At 39.7% G+C, this 25,111-nt stretch overlaps 1 pseudogene; it reads right to left on the bottom strand.

The window, feature by feature from the left end:
- Positions 1 to 278: 278 nt before the first annotated feature.
- Positions 279 to 400, bottom strand: LOC130292158 (U2 spliceosomal RNA; annotated as a pseudogene).
- Positions 401 to 25,111: the final 24,711 nt, after the last annotated feature.

Raw genomic sequence — 25,111 nt, 5'->3', positions numbered from 1 at the left:
TGGCACAGTGACAAACAAAAATAATAAATAAGTGGACGAGTGCAGATATACTGCCCGGTCATCCGGCCGGATCTATAAAAATTGCCCTGATCCAGAAGGCCGGGATACCGAGAGTGAGTGCCAAAGGTGAAGAGTATGGTGCAGTGCGTTCACTCAGTGAGTTATAACACCCAGTGAGTTTCGGCACCACTCCCCGAGGCACAGAAGTACCTCAGCTCTATACCCCTCTACGTCATGGCGAGACCCGGAGGAAACAGGTCACATCAGAGCAGCCGTCCAGCTGATTCCTCAGAACACGCCCCGGTACACCTGCCCCCTCCAGGCAGCACCCATTCCCGCCAGCCCCGCACCAGTAGAACAGATACTACACTTGATCTTAGCCAAAAGGCCGAGAAGGAGCAAATCCCCATAGCAAACCTAGATAGTTCCATACACAGGACAGATGTGTCAGCAGAGAGCACTGTGGTCACAATAGAAATAACTACACAACTACTTGTGGAGCATACAGCAGCTGATTGGACTAAGAAAGGACTGAAAAGACTAAGATAAATAAAAAAAATTATATATATATATATATATATATATATATATATATATATATATATATTACAAATTTGTTTAACTTTCTGGCATCTATATGATTTTGAAAAAAAAAAGTTCCCCTTTAAAGAGGTATTCGGGCATACAAAAGGTAAAAGAGTGGACCCGGAGTGCTTTCAAAAGAAAAAAGACTCCATGCTCACCTGCCCTGATTCTGTGCAGTTGCTTTTCAAAGGATTCTTGGTCCCCGCTGCTCACAGCTGCCTCCCACTTCTTCCTGTGACATCTCATTTTTGCAGTAAATCCCGTCCCTTCATTGGTCAAAGTGGGTTCATTTTTCTATTATTTTAATAAAATAAGCAAAAATAAATGTCAAAATTAAACAAACAAAAAGTATGGAAAATTCAGTGACACATATATACTTTAATTTGATTGATTTTCTTGTCTTTTTTTTATATTTAGGGGGAAATGCTTTTATATATATATATATATATATATATATATATATATATATATATATATGCTATATACTAGGGATGCACCGAAATAGAAATTTTGGGCCGAAATCGAAAATTTAGGCTGTGCTTGGCCGAAAACCAAAACCAAAAATGCATTGCCCTGCCCACTTTTTTTCAATATAGTTTTTGTAAAATTGTATTATCAGAATTTTTTAGTTACTGATGTACTTGAAGGGAATGCGGGGGGCTATAGAAGGTACTGGCTGAGCTTGGAGCCACAGCACTGCCGCTCACCATACATTGACCCCAGGACACACTATAAGGGTACACACCTATCTGATTGCTATGGGCAACTACTCTATTCTTCTTCAGCACATTTTGATAAATCTCCCCCTTATATCTTAAAAAAAAAAAAAAATCAGTATGTGTAAAATGTTCTCTTCTGACCCCTATAACTTTCTTACTTTTCCATATACGGGGTTGTTTAGGGGCTTTTTGTGCTGTGATTTTATTTTTATTTTTTTATCAGTACCATTTTTATTTTAATGGGACTTTTTGGATCACTTTTTTTTGCTGATACATAAGGGCATCTGTGGCAAAAACAACTTATCCACAGGATAGGGTATAAGGGATTGATCGCGGGGGGGTACGACCGCCGGGACCCCCCGTGATCTCCCAAACAGGACCCCCGCATTGACGCACTGGGCACCAACTAATTCATGTAGCTTCAAACTCTCTGAGGTCGACGATATGCTGCCTCCACACCCCCTCCCCATACAGCTCTATGGGAGAGGCAGGGAGGAACGAACGCTGCATCCCCGTCTCTCCCATTGAGATACATTGAGGGGGCGTGTCAGCCGCCAACACGCCTACTGCACGGGAGAGGCTCCGCAGAGCCGTGGCCCAGTGCAGGAGATTGTGGGGGGGGCCCAGCGTTCAGTCACACTGACTTAAGGGTTAAGTCAGTGTAAGGGTTAAGTCACAGTGCTCAGAACTGCTGGGAGGAGTGACAGTAACGGAGGGCCTGGACCGCGCCGCACGAGACCAGGGGCGGGGGATGATATCTGCAGCAGGTAATGCAGACCTCCTGAGATCCCTCCCACAAAACAAGGGGATGAGGCAGTGTAGCGCCGGTGAGAGGTGCCGGTTTACAGTTCTGCACCTCACACCAGAGAGTGTCAGGAAACCCCCTAAGCCCAAAAGGCCGAAAGGGGCATTTTTGGCCGATAATTTAAAGTGGCGGAAATTTCGGTGCATCCCTACTATATACTATATGATTTTGCTGCAAATACACACTATTTTAGGAGTGAGGGAAACTAATGGGAATTCAATTGCAAACCAAGAAGTCCACTCTCCGGATGAGCTCTGATTAGTAACGCTCGATCACAAGAAACCACTTCCCTACATGTCTCTGCCCGGAGGAGAGTGATATGATCAAGACATCTCCTAGAAGAACATAAAGCAGAGTTTATACATTAGGCATTTGCTTTCCGTTCTAAATGAGTGTGACTGACAGCCTCGTCCACCATCTATGGAGAAAGCCTGACTGCGCTACAAGATCGTCCTTTGGGGAGAAACAAAGGTCAGGTTGGAATTTCACAGCAGAAATAACATAAAGGCTACTGGATTTTCTAGGACAAATAAAGAGGATAGATAATAATTGTCTTAGAGCGTTTCTATCATTTATAGAACCTTTTGACATGTTGTCCAGACATCTCAAAAGTTTAGATCACACAAGGTCTCAATTATGTGACCATAACCTAGTGAAGAGTATCGTACCACTCAGTGGACACCCAGACTCCCTGTGCTGTTTCCTGTGGCATCAGATCCTGGAAGGTGCGAGGTGCGAACCCAATATCCCTGTGCTGTGTCCTGTGGGATCAGATCCTGTAAGGTGTGAACCCAATATCCCTGTGCTGTGTCCTGTGGGATCAGATCCTGTAAGGTGCGAACCCAATATCCCTGTGCTGTGTCCTGTGGGATCAGATCCTGTAAGGTGGGAACCCAATATCCCTGTGCTGTGTCCTGTGGGATCAGATCCTGTAAGGTGCGAACCCAATATCCCTGTGCTGTGTCCTGTGGGATCAGATCCTGTAAGGTGTGAACCCAATATCCCTGTGCTGTGTCCTGTGGGATCAGATCCTGTAAGGTGCGAACCCAATATCCCTGTGCTGTGTCCTGTGGGATCAGATCCTGTAAGGTGCGAACCCAATATCCTTGTGCTGTGTCCTGTGGGATCAGATCCTGTAAGGTGTGAACCCAATATCCCTGTGCTGTGTCCTGTGGGATCAGATCCTGTAAGGTGCGAACCCAATATCCCTGTGCTGTGTCCTGTGGGATCAAATCCTGTAAGGTGCGAACCCAATATCCCTGTGCTGTGTCCTGTGGGATCAGATCCTGTAAGGTGCGAACCCAGTATCCCTGTGCTGTGTCCTGTGGGATCAGATCCTGTAAGGTGCGAACCCAATATCCCTGTGCTGTGTCCTGTGGGATAAGATCCTAGAAGGTGACCTCTTCATGGAGGGGACTTGTTTTTCCAGCACATATCACAAATCATCGAGCAGACGACATTTGAGGAATCTCGAGGCCGAGTCACCACCTTGTTCTCTTTTTCATGTTCCTCATGCCTAAACAATGTCTGCAGTTTGCCTGGGGGGATTATCCTGCTGATAGAGGCCGCTGCCATTAGGGAGTCCTTCTGCCATAAAGTGGGAGACTTGGACTGTACAAGGGCCTGGTAGAACGTCATCCATCAGACCAGGCTCCTTCTTCGCTTGCTGCAGGCTCCAGTTCTGATGTCCATTGTAGACACTTTTGGAGGTGGACAGGGTCAGCATGAGACCACCCCACAAGACCGTCTGTTCTGAAGACACTCTGACCCAGGTGTCTACATATTACAATGCCGTCCTTATTACAGTTGCTTGGATCAGCCCAGTCATCCATTTTCCATGCTTCCAAAATCAACTTTAAAAGGTTACTCTGGTGCTCCAGAGTTCTAAACATTTTGTTCAGAATGCTTGGAACTGGAGGTCATGACTGTGATGTAATGCCCCTGCCCCTCGTAATGTCATGCCACGCCCCCTCCATTAATGTCGATGAGAAGGGGCATGTTGGTGTCACGTGGGGCGTGGCCGTGATGTTACGATCACTGCCACAGGAATCCAGCATTTGTTTAGAAGACCGGGTGCTGTGGTAGATCCTTTGGATAGGGTATAAGATGTCTAACAACCGATTACCCCTTTAAGGACTGACCTGTCACCTGCTGCTAACGCATCCAACCCCTGACCGGTGTCATTAGAATGAGAAGATCAATGTTCTTCATGTCATCTGGTCTTCAGGTTATGGCTGATCACTGCGCCTGCGTCGTTTCATTGTTTTATGAACATACAGTAAATATGACAGCCTTATCTTTTATCGTCCTATCATTTTACGGCATTATTATCAGTAGTAAAATACAACAACTTAACCCTGGAATGACACCGACGCTCACGTCTCAATAAATGCATTTTCAGCCTCATTTTCCCAGTTGCTCCGTTTCCTGTATGTCTGATTTTCCTTGTGTATTAAAAATATCATAACTTCTCTCTTGGAGATGACACTTCTCCATCTGACTGTATTTACTGTTATATCATCACATGTATCTTACAGCAGCCCAATAAAATTTTATAATGTAATAAACTGAACAGAAACCATTAACTCTCTAGCTGTGATGTTTCAAGGCAGAAGGCAATGGGAAATGTGAGAGCCTGTTGTCGAACGTTCAGAATTTACGAATTTACTCCTTCTGATGCCAAAATCTCACTGAAATGTGGTCCAAGTAAGGCTGAAGGACATCATTATTAAAGGGTATTCAAGTGTTTGCTAATATAATAATATTTACCAAAACGATATGGCTATCTGAGAACCTATATCATATGGTCAGAATAGATCACTAACACCAACATAGTGGACCATACTGAAGGAATATTGATTAAATTAGAACAAGCTTTATTAGGGTACAAAAACAATCCTAAAAACACAATTAAAAACACATACAATGCATGGATACAACAGATAGTTCAGACAGGAGAGAGGGAGAGGAGAGAAATGTAGGAGATATGACATGTGCAGAAACATGTGGACATATAGCTTGGTACCTAAAACTCAAAATATATGATATGCAAGACAAGGGCCAAAAAAGTGAAATCACAGTTGAGAAATAGGATGTATCCCTGAATAGGATTAATTAAGGCATTATAATGCTGCACCTGCAACAAAGAATGGAAGTCTGCAGAGTAAGCCTGAAACAGCAGCAGTAACTGAAGTCAGTAGGTACAGATAAGAGCAGGAAAAAACACTGTTATGATGAACATGCAAGATACATGATCAACGCACCTTAGTGGGATACCTCTCACCTCCTACCCCAAACGCGTTTCCGCTCAATGGCTTCATCAGGGGGCTTGCAGACTTCCATTTTTTGTTGCAGGTGCAGCATTATACTGCCTTAGATTGATCCTATTCAGGGATACATCCTATTTCTCAACTGTGATTTCCTTTTTGGCCCTTGTCTTGCATATCATATATTTTCAGTTTTAGGTATCAAGCTGCATGTCCACATACGTTTCTGCACATGTGATATCTCCTACATTGCTCTCATCTCCCTCTCTCCTGTCTGAACTATCTGTTGTACTCATGCATTGTATGTGTTTTTAATTGTGTTTTTAGGATTGGTTTTGTACCCTAATAAAGCTTGTTCTAATTTAATCAATATTCCTTCAGTATGGTCCACTATGTTGGTGTTGGTAATATTATGCTGTAATATATTATGGTAATATATGCTGTCCGATTCCCCGCAACTCCCAGTCGCCTCCGTCCAGTCCCCTGATCTTCTCTCCTCTTTCTGCTTTTAGATGGTGCAGGACCTGCCCGATCAACCAATCACAAGTTCACTAGTGTCCCCTCCTGGCCAGTGATTGGCTGAGAAGTTCTGCACCAAGCACTTGTCTCAAAAGCTGAAAGAAGAGAGGAGTTTGAGGGACCATGGCTAGGTAAGGAATCAAGTTGCCTTTTTTATGTATTTTCCTCCCACCCTAACATCATAGTGGGTTTTAAGCAAACACTTGATAACCTCTTAAGGACTCAGCCTAGTTTCATCTTAAGGCCAATTTTCATTTTTACACTTTCATTTTTTCTATTCCCCTTCTAAAAATCCTAACGCTTTCAAGTTTGCACCTACAGACCCATATAAGGGCTTGTTTTTTGTGTCCCCAATTGTACTTTGTAATGACATCACTTATTTTATAATAATTAGAGATGAGCGAACTTACAGTAAATTTGATTCGTCACAAACTTATCGGCTCGGCAGTTGATGACTTTTCCTGCGTAAATTAGTTCAGCCTTCAGGTGCTCCGGTGGGCTGGAAAAGGTGGATACAGTCCTAGGAAAGAGTCTCCTAGGACTGTATCCACCTTTTCCAGCCCACCGGAGCACCGGAAAGCTTAACTAATTTATGCAGGAAAAGTAATCAACTGCCGAGCGGAGAAGTTCGTGACGAATCAAATTTACTGTAAGTTCGCTCATCTCTAATAATAATATATATAATGATATATATTTTATAATCTGCGGCAAAAAAAAAACAAACTTATTTGTACTGTGAAATTTAAAAAAAAAACTACATTTTTTTATTTTTAGGGCTTCCTTTTCAATAAAGTGCACTTTTTGGTAATAATTACACCTTATCTTAATTCTGTAGGTCCATACGGTTACAATGATACCAAATTTATATAGGTTTTAATTTACTACAAAAAAAAAAAAAAATTTAACCACATGCACCAAAATTAGTATGTTTAAAATTGTCATTTTCCGACTTCTATACCTTTTTTTTTCTGCATACGGGGCTATATGAGGGTAATTTTTACCTTATAAAAAAAATATAAAAATTGTAATGGTATATAAAGTGACCAAAAATGCACAATTTTGACTTTGGTATTTTTTTAAGTGTACAACATCGACCGTGCGGTTTAGATAACCTTATATTTTAACAGTTCAAATATTTATGCACGTGGCGATGCCACATATGATTATTTTTATGGGAAATGATGGGTTATTTAAACTTTTATGGGGCTTTTTCACGTTTATTACCATTTTTTTACACTTCTTACTTTTTGTTTAGCCCCCATAGGGGCTATGCCATGCAAACTTTTAATTGCATATACTGTGTAATGCTGTGCCATAGCATAGCATTGATCAGTGTTCTCGGTGCCCTGCTGCTCCAGCCTGCTGGGAGAAGCAGAGGACCGACTGAATGGTAAGAAGGCAGGTAAGGGCCCACCAACTGTCCTCTAAGCCGATCAGGACATTGTGATTTCATTGCGATGGTCCTGATCAGCTCACGTTGCAATCAACTTTGATTGTGGCATCTAAAAGGTTAATAGGCATCGGCCCAATCGGCAGAGTCTGGCATTATCCCTTGGTCCTGGCTGCTGATAGCAGTCAGGACTCACCAGGTTTGAACTGTGCTTAGCTCGTGAGAACGCATTAAACCATGTTAATAAGAACAGGGCATACAGGTACGCCCTGTATCCTTAAAGACCAAATGATATCATTTTCACTTTCCAATAAGATGGTGGTATCAACCATGAAGCAATTCTTCTATTTGGTATTTTGTACAGAAAGAACTTTGTGTGCGTTTGTGCCATATATTAGAAGAAGAATAATCTGGACTAGGGGTGTCTAGAGATGAGCAATTTTTTTTTTTCTCAAATTTGATTTGGCCGATTTGTCGAATTTCCATAAAGTGGCTGAATGACACAGCCTGGAGGTGAGAGCAGCATGAGGAGACCATATGGTGGCAGAGTGAGAAAGTCTAAAGCTGGCATCAGCATGAGGAGAACATATGGTGGTAGAATGAGACAGCCTGGAGCCTGCATCAGCATGAGGAGACCATATAGTGGCTGAATGACACAGCCTGGAGTTGGCGGCAGCATGAGTGGACCATATAGTGGCTGAATTACACAGCCTGGAATTGGCGGCAGCAAGAGGAGACCATATGGTGGCAGAATAAGACAGCCTGGAGCTGGTATCAGCTTGAGGAGAACATATGGTGGCAGACTGAGACAACCTGGAGCTGGAATCAGCATGAGGAGAACATATGATGGCAGAATGAGACAGCCTGGAGCTGTCATGAGCATGAAGAGAACATATGGTTGCAGAATGAGACAGCCTGGAGCTGGCATCAGCATGAGGAGAACATATGGTGGCAGAATGAGACAGCCTGGAGTTGGCATCAGCATGAGGAGAACATATGATGGCAGAATGAGACAGCCTGGACGTGGCATCAGCAGCATCAGGAGTCCAGAAAGTGACTTGGTAACAGAGTGGGGGTGGTGGGTGGTAATACCATTACCAGGTGATAAAGATGGGTGAAAGGAGAACTTTGCATCAGATGTGTGGCATCAGGCCGGTGTCAGGATCAGAATAGTAGCTGAGGAAGGAAGACAGAAGAAAACGGTCTCTTTTGTAAAAGTGTTAGTGTGCAGTATTGAGGATATGCATTGCGTAAAACATAACTTTTAATAATATTCTTAGGATAAAATATATGCACCTATTTTTTTTTTTATTTAACAAAATGGAAAGTGTGCAAAAAACACCATGTGCCACCTACACCACAAAGTATTGATGTGATGCAAAGACCTCTAAAAGGTGGAAGTGAACAATGTATGGTCCATTGTAACTGGTGGGGGTTAAAACTTCCCCTGTAAGGCCCTACTCTCGCACTATTAATTCCCTTCTTGGCAAGTGTTACTCACCCTAAAAAGGGCGGCCCCACACAACAACCTCTCCCTATTTCCACCTGCAAACACTGCCATTTCCCAGGGTTTTTAGTTGGAAACAGGGAGAGGTTCCTGTGTGGGGCCGCCCTTTTTAGGATGAGTAACACTTGCATCCAAAAGGTGGAAGGGAACAACATATTATCCATTGTAATAAATAAGCGGCCCCACACAGGAACCAATCCCTATTTCCAAATAAAAATTCTGGGAAATGGCAGTGTTTGCAGATGGAAATAGAGAGATGTTCCTGTGTGGGGCTGCCCTTTTTAGGGTGAGTAACACTTGCCAAGAAGGGAATTAATAATGCGAGAGTAGGGCCTTACAGGGGAAGTTTTTACCCCCACCCGCTACAATAGACGATATGTTGTTCCCTTCAACCTTTTAGTGGTCTTTGCATCACATCAATACTTGGTGGTGTAGGTGGCACATGGTGTTTTTTGCACACCTTTCCTTTTCTTAGATATAAAAAAAATGGGGTCCATATATTTTATCCTAAGAAAAGTTAAGTTTAACTAATGCATATCCTCAATACTTACTTGTGGTCTGATGCAGAGGAATGTCTGTAACTGGGGAGCAGCACCTTAAATCTGTTTAGCACTATCCATTATTGTGAAGTGTTGGTGTGGCACCATGGTCAATCTACTCTGAGGCATCTGGCATTGGTGGCTGGAAATCCTGGCTGATCCATGATTCATAAAGGTCAGTCTCTCCACATTTTTCGTGGATAGACGAGTTCTCCTTAGGGGTTCTATGGCCCCCGCCTCACTAAACACCCGCTCTGATGGCACACTACTGGCCAGGCAGGACAGCTTTTCCAGGGCAAACTCTGCTAGTTGCGGCCACAAATCAAGTTAGGCTGTCCAGAAGTCCAGCGGATCTTCAAGGTTTTTTGGCATGGTCATATCAAGGTATGCCACTACCTGCTGGTTCAGGTCCTGCTCCAGGTCTACCTGCTGCTGATGAGTTGCTTCACTATGCGGGTGAAGAAAGCTACTCATCAGCGACTGTAGACTCAGGCTGCTGCTGATTGAGCTGGTACTGCTCCTGCCACCCCTCCCCAGCAGCCATGAAAATGGAAGGTTAGCGCAGGGGGCCCCCCGAGTCAGACCTGCGAGAGGATGGACAATGGCGCCGATAGGCATCGGCCAACTGACTACGTAGGATGTCTCTGCGGTAGGTCAGTTTGTCCTCCCTCTCTGTGGGTATAAAAAAGGCCCCTATTTTGTGCCGGTAGCGAAGGTCCAATAAGGTGGAGAGCCAGAAGTCATTCCGTAGCCGAATTATGATAATTCGGCAGTCACTATGCAAGCAAGTGAGCATGCATTGTGCCATTTGTGCAAGTGACTCGGAGGGACTCCCTGCCTCCATCTCCACTGCATACTGTGTCTGGGTCCTCTGTCTCGTCTTCCTCATTTCCCTCTATCGCCTCTGGCTGCTCCTGCTCCCCTGTCAGATGACTAGAAAAACTGCCCATTTTGTGAAACCTAAACTGTGCTCCACTGTCCCTCTCCCTATCCACCTCCTCTTCCATTTCAGCCCCCACAGGGCTCATGTGGCAGTGAGATGTAGGCGCCACGTCTCCAGTGCCCTGATCAGCCATCGTTTCCAACACGTGACGTAGAAAATGAAGCAATGGAATGACGTTGTTCATCCCGTAATCCTGGTGACTGACTAATAATGTGTCACGTATGAGCTGCCACTGGTTCACATTGAAGTTACACAGGGGAGTACTTCTATCTGCTTGGATCATCAAAAAATCAGTGATGACTTTTCTTTGTTCGTATAGTCGGTCCAACATATGGAGGGTGGAATTCCAACGTGTGAAAACGCCGCAAATCAGACTATGTTGGGGGATGCCGTTCTGATGCTGCAGCTCAAGGAGGGTGTGCTTTGTGGTGTACAAGTGGATGAAGTGCATGCAAAGTTTTCTTTCCATTGTTAGGATTAGTGATGAGCCCGAATATTCGTAATGCTAATTTTTATCACGAATATCGCCACTTCGCAATTTTGAGAATATTTAGAATATAGTGCTATATATTCGTAATGACGAATACATTTTTTCACATGCAAATTTTTATGCAAATTGTATGCAAATTTCACATGCAAATTTTCAATATTGTTTCTTTTTTTAACATGCAAATTCTAATGCAAATTTTCATGCATACTTTTCTTGCAAATTTTTTCATGGAAAAAAAAGTAAATGAACATAGCGAATATGCAAATTTTGCAAACATTACCATAACATCTTTAGGTAATGTCCCAGCAGCATGAACAGACCACATGGTGGCACAATGACACACCCTGGAGGTGGCACCAGCATGAGGAGACCAAAATGTGGCAGAATGACCAAGCCTGGAGGTGGCAGCAGCAAGAGGAGACCATATGGTGACAGAAAGACACAACCTGGAGGGGGTGGCAGCATGACCAGACAAAATGGCATCACAATTGAAAAGATTAAATATATTTTTTTAAATTGCATGTGGCTATGTTAACATCCTTTGAATACTTGATGAAAAACTGCAACACTGCAAAGTAGTTGATTTTCCCCCCAACAGTCCACACTGACTGACTGCTACTGCTGCTGACTCCAGGGACCACTGTTCCACTACCTCCCGGGCAGGTAGGCTGCTGCGCAACAGGTGGTCTACCCTGGGCATGTTTTGCTCCAGACTTTCCACTTCTGCCACCATGCTGACTGCCAACCATGCTACCACCTTTCTGGCTCAACTTCTGCCTCACGGGCAATCTGCCACTCTCTTTTCCTGATGATGATGAAGCCCCTTCTGCATCCGGCTCCCAAGTGTGATCGGCTTCATCATCATCAAATTGTGTCTGCACATCACTGATGTCCTCCTCAGGTTCCTCAACAGTGTGGGCTTATGGAGCCTGAACGCTCCCAACACCACCTACCACTCCACTCTCCTCATCACTACTTGCATACCTAGTGAAGGAAGCGGCACATTTCTCCTCCCCTTCTTGGCTGGGCAGTAGCTGCTGACTGTCCTCTAGTAGATCGTCCTGACTAAGAAGTGGAGCTGAACCCAAAGCATAAGATACTTCTGTGGGGGAAGGAACAGAATAGGACAGAGGCAATTGAAGGACAGAGACTGCTCCCGGGCCATGCCAACTGATGGTTGTATCAGAGGAACCCACCGACTGTTCACTGGGATGTCAGATGTCACTTGTAATAAAGTGGATGAACGAGTTAACCAGTCAATGACAGCAGAAGAGTTGCTGGTCGAGACACGACCGATAGCTGATACCAGGAGCTCAGGCCTCTTGCTGCGACTCCTGCTGCCACTCACCCCTAGTCTGCTGCGACCTCTGACTGTGCCTGATGAATTTATGCCTCTGCCACTCCTCCGTGTACGTACTGGCACTTCTCTGCCTGGCATACTTAGTGTGTATATGAGGGGAGTACAATACGCTCCAGTATGCTTAGAACAGTATTTGTCTACAACACCAGCCGGTGTGTACTTTTGCCTGGCCTTTCACAGTATCTAGGCCCTTAAGATTTTAACAGGAACAAAATGGTACACCACTTAGATGTAAGTATGTGGTATGCACTTATGAGGGGAGGACAATGCGCTCCAGTATGCAAACAGTATTTGTCTACAACACCAGCAAGCGTGTAACTTTGCCTGGCCTTTCAAAGTAATTAGTCCCTTTAAACTTTAACAGGCACAAAATTGTACACCATGTAGATGCACGTATGTGGTATGCACTTATGAGGGGAGGACAATGAGCTCCAGTACGCTTAAAACAGTGTTTGTCTTGTTAATAGGAACAAAATGGTACACCACTTAGATGTACGCACAGGTTACACTTAATAGAGGACTGCTCACCCTAACTGATTGGCTACTATTAGCTCTTCAGTTGTTGTACTCACCAGTGCTGCAGCACACAGTTGCTGTGTACTACACCAAAAAATTGCACTTTCTCTCTCAATCTCACCCCCTTCCTTATCAGTGCTTCTAGCTGGATTTGGGCTAGAGGTGAATCGCTGCTGTCCCTCTCTGTAATAGAACACTGATGTGACTGGAAGGTGAATCGCTGCTGGAAACTTTTTTTCTGTGCAAAACACAGCGCTGTCTGTCCCTCTTTATCTCTCTCTGCAATAAAAAGCTGAAGTTACTGGCCCCAAGACGGCTGCTGATTATAGAGGGCAGTGACATCACAGGGGTAACAGGCTGCTGATAGGCTGCATGCTGCATGTGATTCAGAGTCATCCCTCCTATCCTTGTTCCACCTTCCCACAATTCCTTGCCCCATGTCCTCACATGCGGATCTGCCATTTCAGATGCCCTGGAGCCTGGACCGCACATAATGGAGTTTAATGAAGCGATTTGCATCATCAAATCGTGGTAAAATTTGTATTTGTTGCGAATCAAATTTTTCCTGAAATTTAGCATTCTATGCTTACTGTAGTGTTGTATACATAGCATTTCATCCATATTGTAGCAGTGTGTAAATATAATTCTCTCTTTACTGTAGTATAGTGTATATATAACATTCTCTCCTTACTGTAGTATTGTGTCTATAACATTCTACCCTTACTGTAGTATTGTGTATATAACATTCTCTCCTTACTGTAGTATTGTATATATATATAGCATCATACCCTTACTGTAGTATTGTGTATATAACATTCTCTCCTTACTGTAGTATTGTATATATAGCATTATACCCTTACTGTAGTTTTGTGTATATAACATTCTCTCCTTATTGTAGTATTGTATATATAACATTCTACCCTTACTGGAGCATTGTGTATATAACATTCTCTCCTTACTGTAGTATTGTGTATATAACATTCTCTCCTTACTGTAGTATTGTATATATAACATTCTATCCTTACTGTAGTATAGTGTATATATAACATTCTATCCTTACTGGAGTATTGTATATATAACATTCTACCCTTACTGTAGTATTGTGTATATAACATTCTCTCCTTACCGTAGTATTGTATATATAACATTCTACCCTTACTGTAGTATTGTGTATATATAACATTCTCTCCTTACTGTAGTATTGTGTATATAACATTCTCTCCTTACTGTAGTATTGTATATATAACATTCTACCCTTACTGTAGTATTGTGTATATAGCATTCTATCCTTACTGTAGTATTGTGTATATATAATTCTCTCCTTACTGTAGTATTGTGTATATAACATTCTATCCTTACTGTAGTATTGTGTATATATAACATTCTCTCCTTACTGTAGTATTGTGTATATAACATTCTCTCCTTACTTTAGTATTGTGTATATAACATTCTCTCCTTTCTGTAGTATTGTGTATATATAATTCTCTCCTTACTGTAGTATTGTGTATATAACATTCTTTCCTTACTGTAGTATAGTGTATATATAACATTCTCTCCTTACTGTAGTATTGTGTATACAACATTCTCTCCTTACTGTAGTATTGTGTATTTAGTATTCTATCCTTACTGTAGTATTGTATATATAACATTCTATCCTTACTGTAGTATTGTGTATATAGCATTCTCTCCTTATTGTAGTATTGTATATATAACATTCTATCCTTACTGTAGTAATGTGTATATAACATTCTACCCTTACTGTAGTATTGTGTATATAGCATTCTCTCCTTACTGTAGTATTGTATATATAACATTCTATCCTTACTGTAGTATAGTGTATATATAACATTCTATCCTTACTGTAGTATAGTGTATATATAACATTCTATCCTTACTGTAGTATTGTCTATATAACATTCTCTCCTTATTGTAGTATTGTATATATAACATTCTCTCCTTACTGTAGTATTGTATATATAACATTCTATCCTTACTGTAGTATTGTGTCTATAACATTCTCTCCTTACTGTAGTATTGTATATATAACATTCTATCCTTACTGTAGTATTGTGTCTATAACATTCTCTCCTTACTGTAGTATTGTATATATATAGCATTATACCCTTACTGTAGTATTGTGTATATAACATTCTCTCCTTACTGTAGTATTGTATATATATAGCATTATACCCTTACTGTAGTATTGTGTATATAACATTCTCTCCTTACTGTAGTATTGTATATATAGCATTATACCCTTACTGTAGTATTGTGTATATAACATTCTCTCCTTACTGTAGTATTGTATATATAGCATTATACCCTTACTGTAGTATTGCGTATATAACATTCTCTCCTTACTGTAGTATTGTGTATATATAGCATTATACCCTTACTGTAGTATTGTGTATATATAACATTCTACCCTTACTGGAGTATTGTGTATATAACATTCTATCCTTACTGTAGTATTGTGTATATAACATTCTATCCTTACTGTAGTATTGTGTATATAACATTCTATCCTTACTGTAGTATAGTGTATATATAACATTCTATCCTTACTGGAGTATTGTATATATAACATTCTACCCTTACTGTAGTATAGTGTATATATAACATTCTATCCTTACTGGAGTATTGTATATATAACATTCTATGCTTACTGTAGTATAGTGTATATATAACATTCTGTCCTTACTGGAGTATTGTATATATAACATTCTATCCTTACTGTAGTATAGTGTATATATAACATTCTATCCTTACTGGAGTATTGTATATATAACATTCTACCCTTACTGTAGTATAGTGTATATATAACATTCTATCCTTACTGGAGTATTGTATATATAACATTCTATCCTTACTGTAGTATAGTGTATATATAACATTCTATCCTTACTGGAGTATTGTATATATAACATTCTCTCCTTACTGTAGTATTGTGTATTTAGCATTCTATCCTTACTGTAGTATAGTGTATATATAACATTCTATCCTTACTGGAGTATTGTATATATAACATTCTATCCTTACTGTAGTATTGTGTATATATAACATTCTCTCCTTATTGTAGTATTGTATATATAACATTCTCTCCTTACTGTAGTATTGTGTATATAACATTCTCTCCTTACTGTAGTATTGTATATATAACATTCTATCCTTACTGTAGTATAGTGTATATATAACATTCTATCCTTACTGTAGTATAGTGTATATATAACATTCTATCCTTACTGTAGTATTGTATATATAACATTCTCTCCTTACTGTAGTATTGTATATATAACATTCTATCCTTACTGTAGTATTGTGTATATAACATTCTATCCTTACTGTAGTATTGTGTATATAACATTCTCTCCTTACTGTAGTATTGTGTATATATAACATTCTCTCCTTACTGTAGTATTGTGTATATATAACATTCTATCCTTACTGTAATATTGTGTATATATAACATTCTATCCTTACTGTAGTATTGTGTATATAACATTCTCTCCTTACTGTAGTATTGTGTATATATAACATTCTCTCCTTACTGTAGTATTGTGTATATATAACATTCTATCCTTACTGTAGTATTGTGTATATATAACATTCTATCCTTACTGTAGTATTGTGTATATATAACATTCTATCCTTACTGTAGTATTGTGTATATATAACATTCTACCCTTACTGTAGTATTGTGTATATAACATTCTCTCCTTACCGTAGTATTGTATATATAACATTCTATCCTTACTGTAGTATTGTGTATATATAACATTCTCTCCTTACTGTAGTATTGTGTATATATAACATTCTCTCCTTACTGTAGTATTGTGTATATATAACATTCTCTCCTTACTGTAGTATTGTGTATATATAACATTCTATCCTTACTGTAGTATTGTGTATAAATAACATTCTATCCTTACTGTAGTATTGTGTATATATAACATTCTATCCTTACTGTAGTATAGTGTATATATAACATTCTATCCTTACTGGAGTATTGTGTATATAACATTCTCTCCTTACCGTAGTATTGTATATATAACATTCTACCCTTACTGTAGTATTGTGTATATATAACATTCTCTCCTTACTGTAGTATTGTGTATATATAACATTCTACCCTTACTGGAGTATTGTGTATATAACATTCTCTCCTCACTGTAGTATTGTGTATATAGCATTCTATCCTTACTGTAGTATTGTGTATATATAATTCTCTCCTTACTGTAGTATTGTGTATATATAACATTCTATCCTTACTGTAGTATTGTGTATATAACATTCTCTCCTTTCTGTAGTATTGTGTATATATAATTCTCTCCTTACTGGAGTATTGTGTATATATAATTCTATCCTTGCTGTAGTATTGTGTATTCAGTATTCTTTCCTTACTGTAGTATAGTGTATATATAACATTCTCTCCTTACTGTAGTATTGTGTATATAACATTCTTTCCTTACTGTAGTATTGTGTATTTAGTATTCTATCCTTACTGTAGTATTGTGTATATAGCATTCTCTCCTTATTGTAGTATTGTATATATAACATTCTATCCTTACTGTAGTATTGTGTATATAACATTCTACCCTTACTGTAGTATTGTGTATATAGCATTCTCTCCTTACTGTAGTATTGTGTATATATAGCATTCTATCCTTACTGTAGTATAGTGTATATATAACATTCTATCCTTACTGTAGTATTGTGTATATAACATTCTATCCTTACTGTAGTATTGTGTATATATAACATTCTCTCCTTACTGTAGTATTGTGTATATAACATTCTCTCCTTATTGTAGTATTGTATATATAACATTCTCTCCTTACTGTAGTATTGTATATATAACATTCTCTCCTTACTGTAGTATTGTATATATAACATTCTATCCTTACTGTAGTATAGTGTATATATAACATTCTCTCCTTACTGTAGTATTGTGTATATATAACATTCTCTCCTTACTGTAGTATTGTATATATAACATTCTATCCTTACTGTAGTATTGTGTATATATAACATTCTCTCCTTACTGTAGTATTGTGTATATATAACATTCTCTCCTTACTGTAGTATTGTGTATATAACATTCTATCCTTACTGTAGTATTGTGTATATATAACATTCTCTCCTTACTGTAGTATTGTGTATATAACATTCTATCCTTACTGTAGTATTGTGAATATATAACATTCTATCCTTATTGTAGTATTGTATATATAACATTCTATCCTTACTGTAGTATTGTGTATATATAACATTCTATCCTTATTGTAGTATTGTGTATAAATAATATTCTATCCTTACTGTAGTATTGTGTATATATAACATTCTATCCTTACTGTCGTATTGTATATATAACATTCTATCCTTACTGTAGTATAGTGTATATATAACATTCTATCCTTACTGTAGTGTAGTGTATATATAACATTATATCCTTACTGTAGTATAGTGTATATATAACATTCTATCCTTACTGTAGTATTGTATATATAACATTCTATCCTTACCGTAGTATTGTGTATATATAATTCTCTCCTTACTGTAGTATTGTGTATTTAGTATTCTATCCTTACTGTAGTATTGTGTATTTAGCATTCTCTCCTTACTGTAGTATTGTGTATATATAACATTCTCTCCTTTCTGTAGTATTGTGTATATATAACATTCTATCCTTACCGTAGTATTGTGTATATATAACATTCTCTCCTTACTGTAGTATTGTGTATATATAACATTCTCTCCTTACTGTAGTATTGTATATATAACATTCTATCCTTACTGTAGTATTGTGTATATATAATTCTATCCTTACTGTAGTATTGTGTATATAACATTCTATCCTTACTGTAGTATTGTATATATAACATTCTCTCCTTACTGTAGTATTGTGTATATATAACATTCTCTCCTTACTGTAGTATTGTATATATAACATTCTATCCTTACTGTAGTATTGTGTATATAACATTCTCTCCTTACTGTAGTATTGTGTATTTAGTATTCTATCCTTACTGTAGTATTGTATATATAACATTCTCTCCTTACTGTAGTATTGTGTATATAGCATTCTCTCCTTATTGTAGTATTGTATATATAACATTCTATCCTTACTGTAGTATTGTATATATATAACATTCTCTCCTTACTGTAGTATTGTGTATATATAACATTCTATCCTTACTGTAGTATTGTGTATATATAACATTCTATCCTTATTGTAGTATTGTGTATAAATAACATTCTATCCTTACTGTAGTATTGTGTATATATAACATTCTATCCTTACTGTAGTATTGTATATATAACATTCTATCCTTACTGTAGTATTGTGTATTTAGCATTCTATCCTTACTGTAGTATAGTGTATATATAACATTCTATCCTTACTGTAGTATTGTATATATAACATTCTATCCTTACCGTAGTATTGTGTATATATAACATTCTATCCTTACTGTAGTATTGTGTATTTAGCATTCTCTCCTTACTGTAGTATTGTGTATATATAACATTCTCTCCTTTCTGTAGTATTGTGTATATATAACATTCTATCCTTACCGTAGTATTGTGTATATATAACATTCTCTCCTTACTGTAGTATTGTGTATATATAACATTCTCTCCTTACTGTAGTATTGTATATATAACATTCTATCCTTACTGTAGTATTGTGTATATATAATTCTATCCTTACTGTAGTATTGTGTATATAACATTCTATCCTTACTGTAGTATTGTATATATAACATTCTCTCCTTACTGTAGTATTGTGTATATATAACATTCTCTCCTTACTGTAGTATTGTATATATAACATTCTATCCTTACTGTAGTATTGTGTATATATAATTCTATCCTTACTGTAGTATTGTGTATATAACATTCTATCCTTACTGTAGTATTGTATATATAACATTCTCTCCTTACTGTAGTATTGTGTATATATAACATTCTATCCTTACTGTAGTATTGTGTATAAATAACATTCTATCCTTACTGTAGTATTGTGTATATAACATTCTATCCTTACTGTAGTATTGTATATATAACATTCTCTCCTTACTGTAGTATTGTGTATATATAACATTCTATCCTTACTGTAGTATTGTGTATATATAACATTCTATCCTTATTGTAGTATTGTGTATAAATAACATTCTATCCTTACTGTAGTATTGTGTATATATAACATTATATCCTTACTGTAGTATTGTGTATATATAACATTCTCTCCTTACTGTAGTATTGTGTATATATAACATTCTCTCCTTACTGTAGTATGGTGTATATATAACATTCTATCCTTTTTGTAGTATAGTGTATATATAACATTATATCCTTACTGTAGTATTGTGTATTTAGCATTCTATCCTTACTGTAGTATAGTGTATATATAACATTCTATCCTTACTGTAGTATTGTATATATAACATTCTATCCTTACCGTAGTATTGTGTATATATAATTCTCTCCTTACTGTAGTATTGTGTATTTAGCATTCTATCCTTACTGTAGTATAGTGTATATATAACATTCTATCCTTACTGTAGTATAGTGTATATATAGCATTCTCTCCTTACTGTAGTATTGTATATATAACATTCTCTCCTTACTGTAGTATTGTGTATATATAACATTCTCTCCTTACTGTAGTATTGTATATATAACATTCTATCCTTACTGTAGTATTGTGTATATAACATTCTCTCCTTACTGTAGTATTGTGTATTTAGTATTCTATCCTTACTGTAGTATTGTGTATATAGCATTCTCTCCTTATTGTAGTATTGTATATATAACATTCTATCCTTACTGTAGTATTGTATATATAACATTCTCTCCTTACTGTAGTATTGTGTATATATAACATTCTATCCTTACTGTAGTATTGTGTATATATAACATTCTATCCTTATTGTAGTATTGTGTATAAATAACATTCTATCCTTACTGTAGTATTGTGTATATATAACATTCTATCCTTACTGTAGTATTGTATATATAACATTCTATCCTTACTGTAGTATTGTGTATTTAGCATTCTATCCTTACTGTAGTATAGTGTATATATAACATTCTATCCTTACTGTAGTATTGTATATATAACATTCTATCCTTACCGTAGTATTGTGTATATATAACATTCTATCCTTACTGTAGTATTGTGTATTTAGCATTCTCTCCTTACTGTAGTATTGTGTATATATAACATTCTCTCCTTTCTGTAGTATTGTGTATATATAACATTCTATCCTTACCGTAGTATTGTGTATATATAACATTCTCTCCTTACTGTAGTATTGTGTATATATAACATTCTCTCCTTACTGTAGTATTGTATATATAACATTCTATCCTTACTGTAGTATTGTGTATATATAATTCTATCCTTACTGTAGTATTGTGTATATAACATTCTATCCTTACTGTAGTATTGTATATATAACATTCTCTCCTTACTGTAGTATTGTGTATATATAACATTCTCTCCTTACTGTAGTATTGTGTATATATAACATTCTATCCTTACTGTAGTATTGTGTATATATAATTCTATCCTTACTGTAGTATTGTGTATATAACATTCTATCCTTACTGTAGTATTGTATATATAACATTCTCTCCTTACTGTAGTATTGTGTATATATAACATTCTATCCTTACTGTAGTATTGTGTATAAATAACATTCTATCCTTACTGTAGTATTGTGTATATATAACATTCTATCCTTACTGTAGTATGGTGTATATATAACATTCTATCCTTACTGTAGTATAGTGTATATATAACATTCTATCCTTACTGTAGTATTGTATATATAACATTCTCTCCTTACTGTAGTATTGTGTATATATAACATTCTATCCTTACTGTAGTATTGTGTATATATAACATTCTATCCTTATTGTAGTATTGTGTATAAAAAACATTCTATCCTTACTGTAGTATTGTGTATATATAACATTATATCCTTACTGTAGTATTGTGTATATATAACATTCTCTCCTTACTGTAGTATTGTGTATATATAACATTCTCTCCTTACTGTAGTATGGTGTATATATAACATTCTATCCTTTTTGTAGTATAGTGTATATATAACATTATATCCTTACTGTAGTATTGTGTATTTAGCATTCTATCCTTACTGTAGTATAGTGTATATATAACATTCTATCCTTACTGTAGTATTGTATATATAACATTCTATCCTTACCGTAGTATTGTGTATATATAATTCTCTCCTTACTGTAGTATTGTGTATTTAGCATTCTATCCTTACTGTAGTATAGTGTATATATAACATTCTATCCTTACTGTAGTATAGTGTATATATAGCATTCTCTCCTTACTGTAGTATTGTATATATAACATTCTCTCCTTTCTGTAGTATTGTGTATATATAACATTCTCTCCTTACTGTAGTATTGTGTATTTAGCATTCTATCCTTACTGTAGTATAGTGTATATATAACATTCTATCCTTACTGTAGTATTGTATATATAACATTCTATCCTTACTGTAGTATTGTATATATAACTGTCACGATCCCGGCTGGTAGGAGGTGGATCCTCTGTGCCAGAGAGGGATTGGCGTGGACCGTGCTAGTGGACCGGTTCTAAGTCACTACTGGTTTTCACCAGAGCCCGCCGCAAAGCGGGATGGTCTTGCTGCGGCGGTAGTGACCAGGTCGTATCCACTAGCAACGACTCAACCTCTCTGGCTGCTGAAGATAGGCGCGGTACAAGGGAGTAGACAGAAGCAAGGTCGGACGTAGCAGAAGGTCGGGGGCAGGCGGCAAGGTTCGTAGTCAGGGGCAACGGCAGGAGGTCAGGAACACGGGCTAGGAACAAACAAGGGAACGCTTTCACTAGGCACAAGGGCAACAAGATCCGGCAAGGGAGTGCAGGGGAAGTGAGGTATAAGTAGGGAGTGCACAGGTGGAACTAATCAAGGTAATTGGGAAGATTGGACCAGGCACCATCATTGGTGCACTGGCCCTTTAAATCGCAGAAACCCGGCGCGCGCGCGCCCTAGGGAGCGGGGCCGCGCGCGCCGGGACAGGACCGACGGAGAGCGAGTCAGGTACGGGAGCCGGGGTGCGCATCGCGAGCGGGCGCCACCCGCATCGCGAATCGCATCCCGGCTGGAGGCGGCACCGCAGCGCACCCGGTCAGTGGATCTGACCGGGGCGCTGCAGCAACGAGGATGAGGCGAGCGCTCCGGGGAGGAACGGGGACCCGGAGCGCTCGGCGTAACAGTAACCCCCCCCTTGGGTCTCCCCCTCTTCTTGGGTCCAAAGAACCTGAGGATCAAAAACTCAATTTTCTCATGATGAGGTCCGATGCACATTAGGAGGGGCTCCGTGCGGTAACGCACGGCACAGTCCAATCTTTCATTGTTAACACAATTGATGTAGAGGGGTCTGGCGAGACTGGTCACAGGGACGTTGAACCTGTTGATAAGAGAGGCCAAAAAAAAATTTCCTGCAGATCCGGAATCCAAGAAGGCCATAGTAGAGAAGGAGAAGGTAGAGGCAGATATCCGCACAGGCACAGTAAGGCGTGGAGAAGCAGAGTTGACATCAAGAACTGTGTCACCTTTGTGCGGAGTCAGCGTACGTCTTTCCAGGCGGGGAGGACGGATAGGACAATCCTTCAGGAAGTGTTCGGTACCGGCATAGTACAGGCAAAGATTCTCCATGCGGCGTCGTGTCCTCTCTTGAGGTGTCAGGCGAGACCGGTCAACTTGCATAGCCTCCACGGCGGGAGGCACAGGAACGGTTTGCAGAGGACCAGAGGAGAGAGGAGCCGGGGAGAAAAAACGCCTCGTGCGAACAAAGTCCATATCCAGGCGGAGCTCCAGACGCCATCCGGAAAAACGCATGTCAATGCGAGTAGCAAGATGAATGAGTTCATGTAGGTTAGCAGGAGTTTCTCGTGCGGCCAGAACATCTTTAATGTTGCTGGATAGGCCTTTTTTAAAGGTCGCGCAGAGAGCCTCACTATTCCAGGACAACTCGGAAGCAAGAGCACGGAACTGAATGGCGTACTCGCCAACGGAAGAAACACCCTGGGCCAGGTTCAGCAGGGCAGTCTCGGCAGAAGAAGCTCGGGCAGGCTCCTCGAAGACACCACGGACCTCAGCGAAGAAGGACTGGACTGTGGCTGTGGCAGGGTCATTGCGGTCCCAGAGTGGTGTGGCCCCAGACAAGGCCTTTCCAGAAAGGAGACCACGGCAGAGTCTAGAGTCCTCATCAAATTTGTCCGGCAGGGACAAGCAGGGGTTAGGAGCGGCCGGTTGCTGCGGAGGAGTTGCAGGAGCCGGCGGAGGAGATGGTTGTTGCAGCTGCTGTGTCTGTGACTGAAGTTGCTGTATCTGCGGCAGCAGCTGCTGTATCTGTGACTGAAGTTGCAGAGTCACGGTGGTCAAGTATGCCAGCTGGTGATTTCGTTGGGCAATCTGTCGGGCTTGCTGGGCGACCAGTGTGGGGAGGTCGGCGACAAGTGGCAGAGGAACTTCAGCGGGATCCATGGCCGGATCTACTGTCACTATCCCGGCTGGTAGGAGGTGGATCCTCTGTGCCAGAGAGGGATTGGCGTGGACCGTGCTAGTGGACCGGTTCTAAGTCACTACTGGTTTTCACCAGAGCCCGCCGCAAAGCGGGATGGTCTTGCTGCGGCGGTAGTGACCAGGTCATATCCACTAGCAACGGCTCAACCTCTCTGGCTGCTGAAGATAGGCGCGGTACAAGGGAGTAGACAGAAGCAAGGTCGGACGTAGCAGAAGGTCGGGGGCAGGCGGCAAGGTTCGTAGTCAGGGGCAACGGCAGGAGGTCAGGAACACGGGCTAGGAACAAACAAGGGAACGCTTTCACTAGGCACAAGGGCAACAAGATCCGGCAAGGGAGTGCAGGGGAAGTGAGGTATAAGTAGGGAGTGCACAGGTGGAACTAATCAAGGTAATTGGGAAGATTGGACCAGGCACCATCATTGGTGCACTGGCCCTTTAAATCGCAGAAACCCGGCGCGCGCGCGCCCTAGGGAGCGGGGCCGCGCGCGCCGGGACAGGACCGACGGAGAGCGAGTCAGGTACGGGAGCCGGGGTGCGCATCGCGAGCGGGCGCCACCCGCATCGCGAATCGCATCCCGGCTGGAGGCGGTACCGCAGCGCACCCGGTCAGTGGATCTGACCGGGGCGCTGCAGCAACGAGGATGAGGCGAGCGCTCCGGGGAGGAACGGGGACCCGGAGCGCTCGGCGTAACAATAACATTCTATCCTTACCGTAGTATTGTGTATATATAATTCTCTCCTTACTGTAGTATTGTATATATAACATTCTATCCTTACCGTAGTATTGTGTATATATAACATTATCTCCTTACTGTAGTATTGTGTATAGAACATTATCTCCTTACTGTAGTATTGTGTATTTAGCATTTTCTCCTTACTGT

Source organism: Hyla sarda, chromosome 9, assembly GCF_029499605.1.
Source record: "Hyla sarda isolate aHylSar1 chromosome 9, aHylSar1.hap1, whole genome shotgun sequence".
In the NCBI taxonomy this organism is placed as follows: domain Eukaryota; kingdom Metazoa; phylum Chordata; class Amphibia; order Anura; family Hylidae; genus Hyla; species Hyla sarda.
Note: the sequence above shows the minus strand (reverse complement) of the source record. Positions and strands in the feature narration are given on the sequence as shown.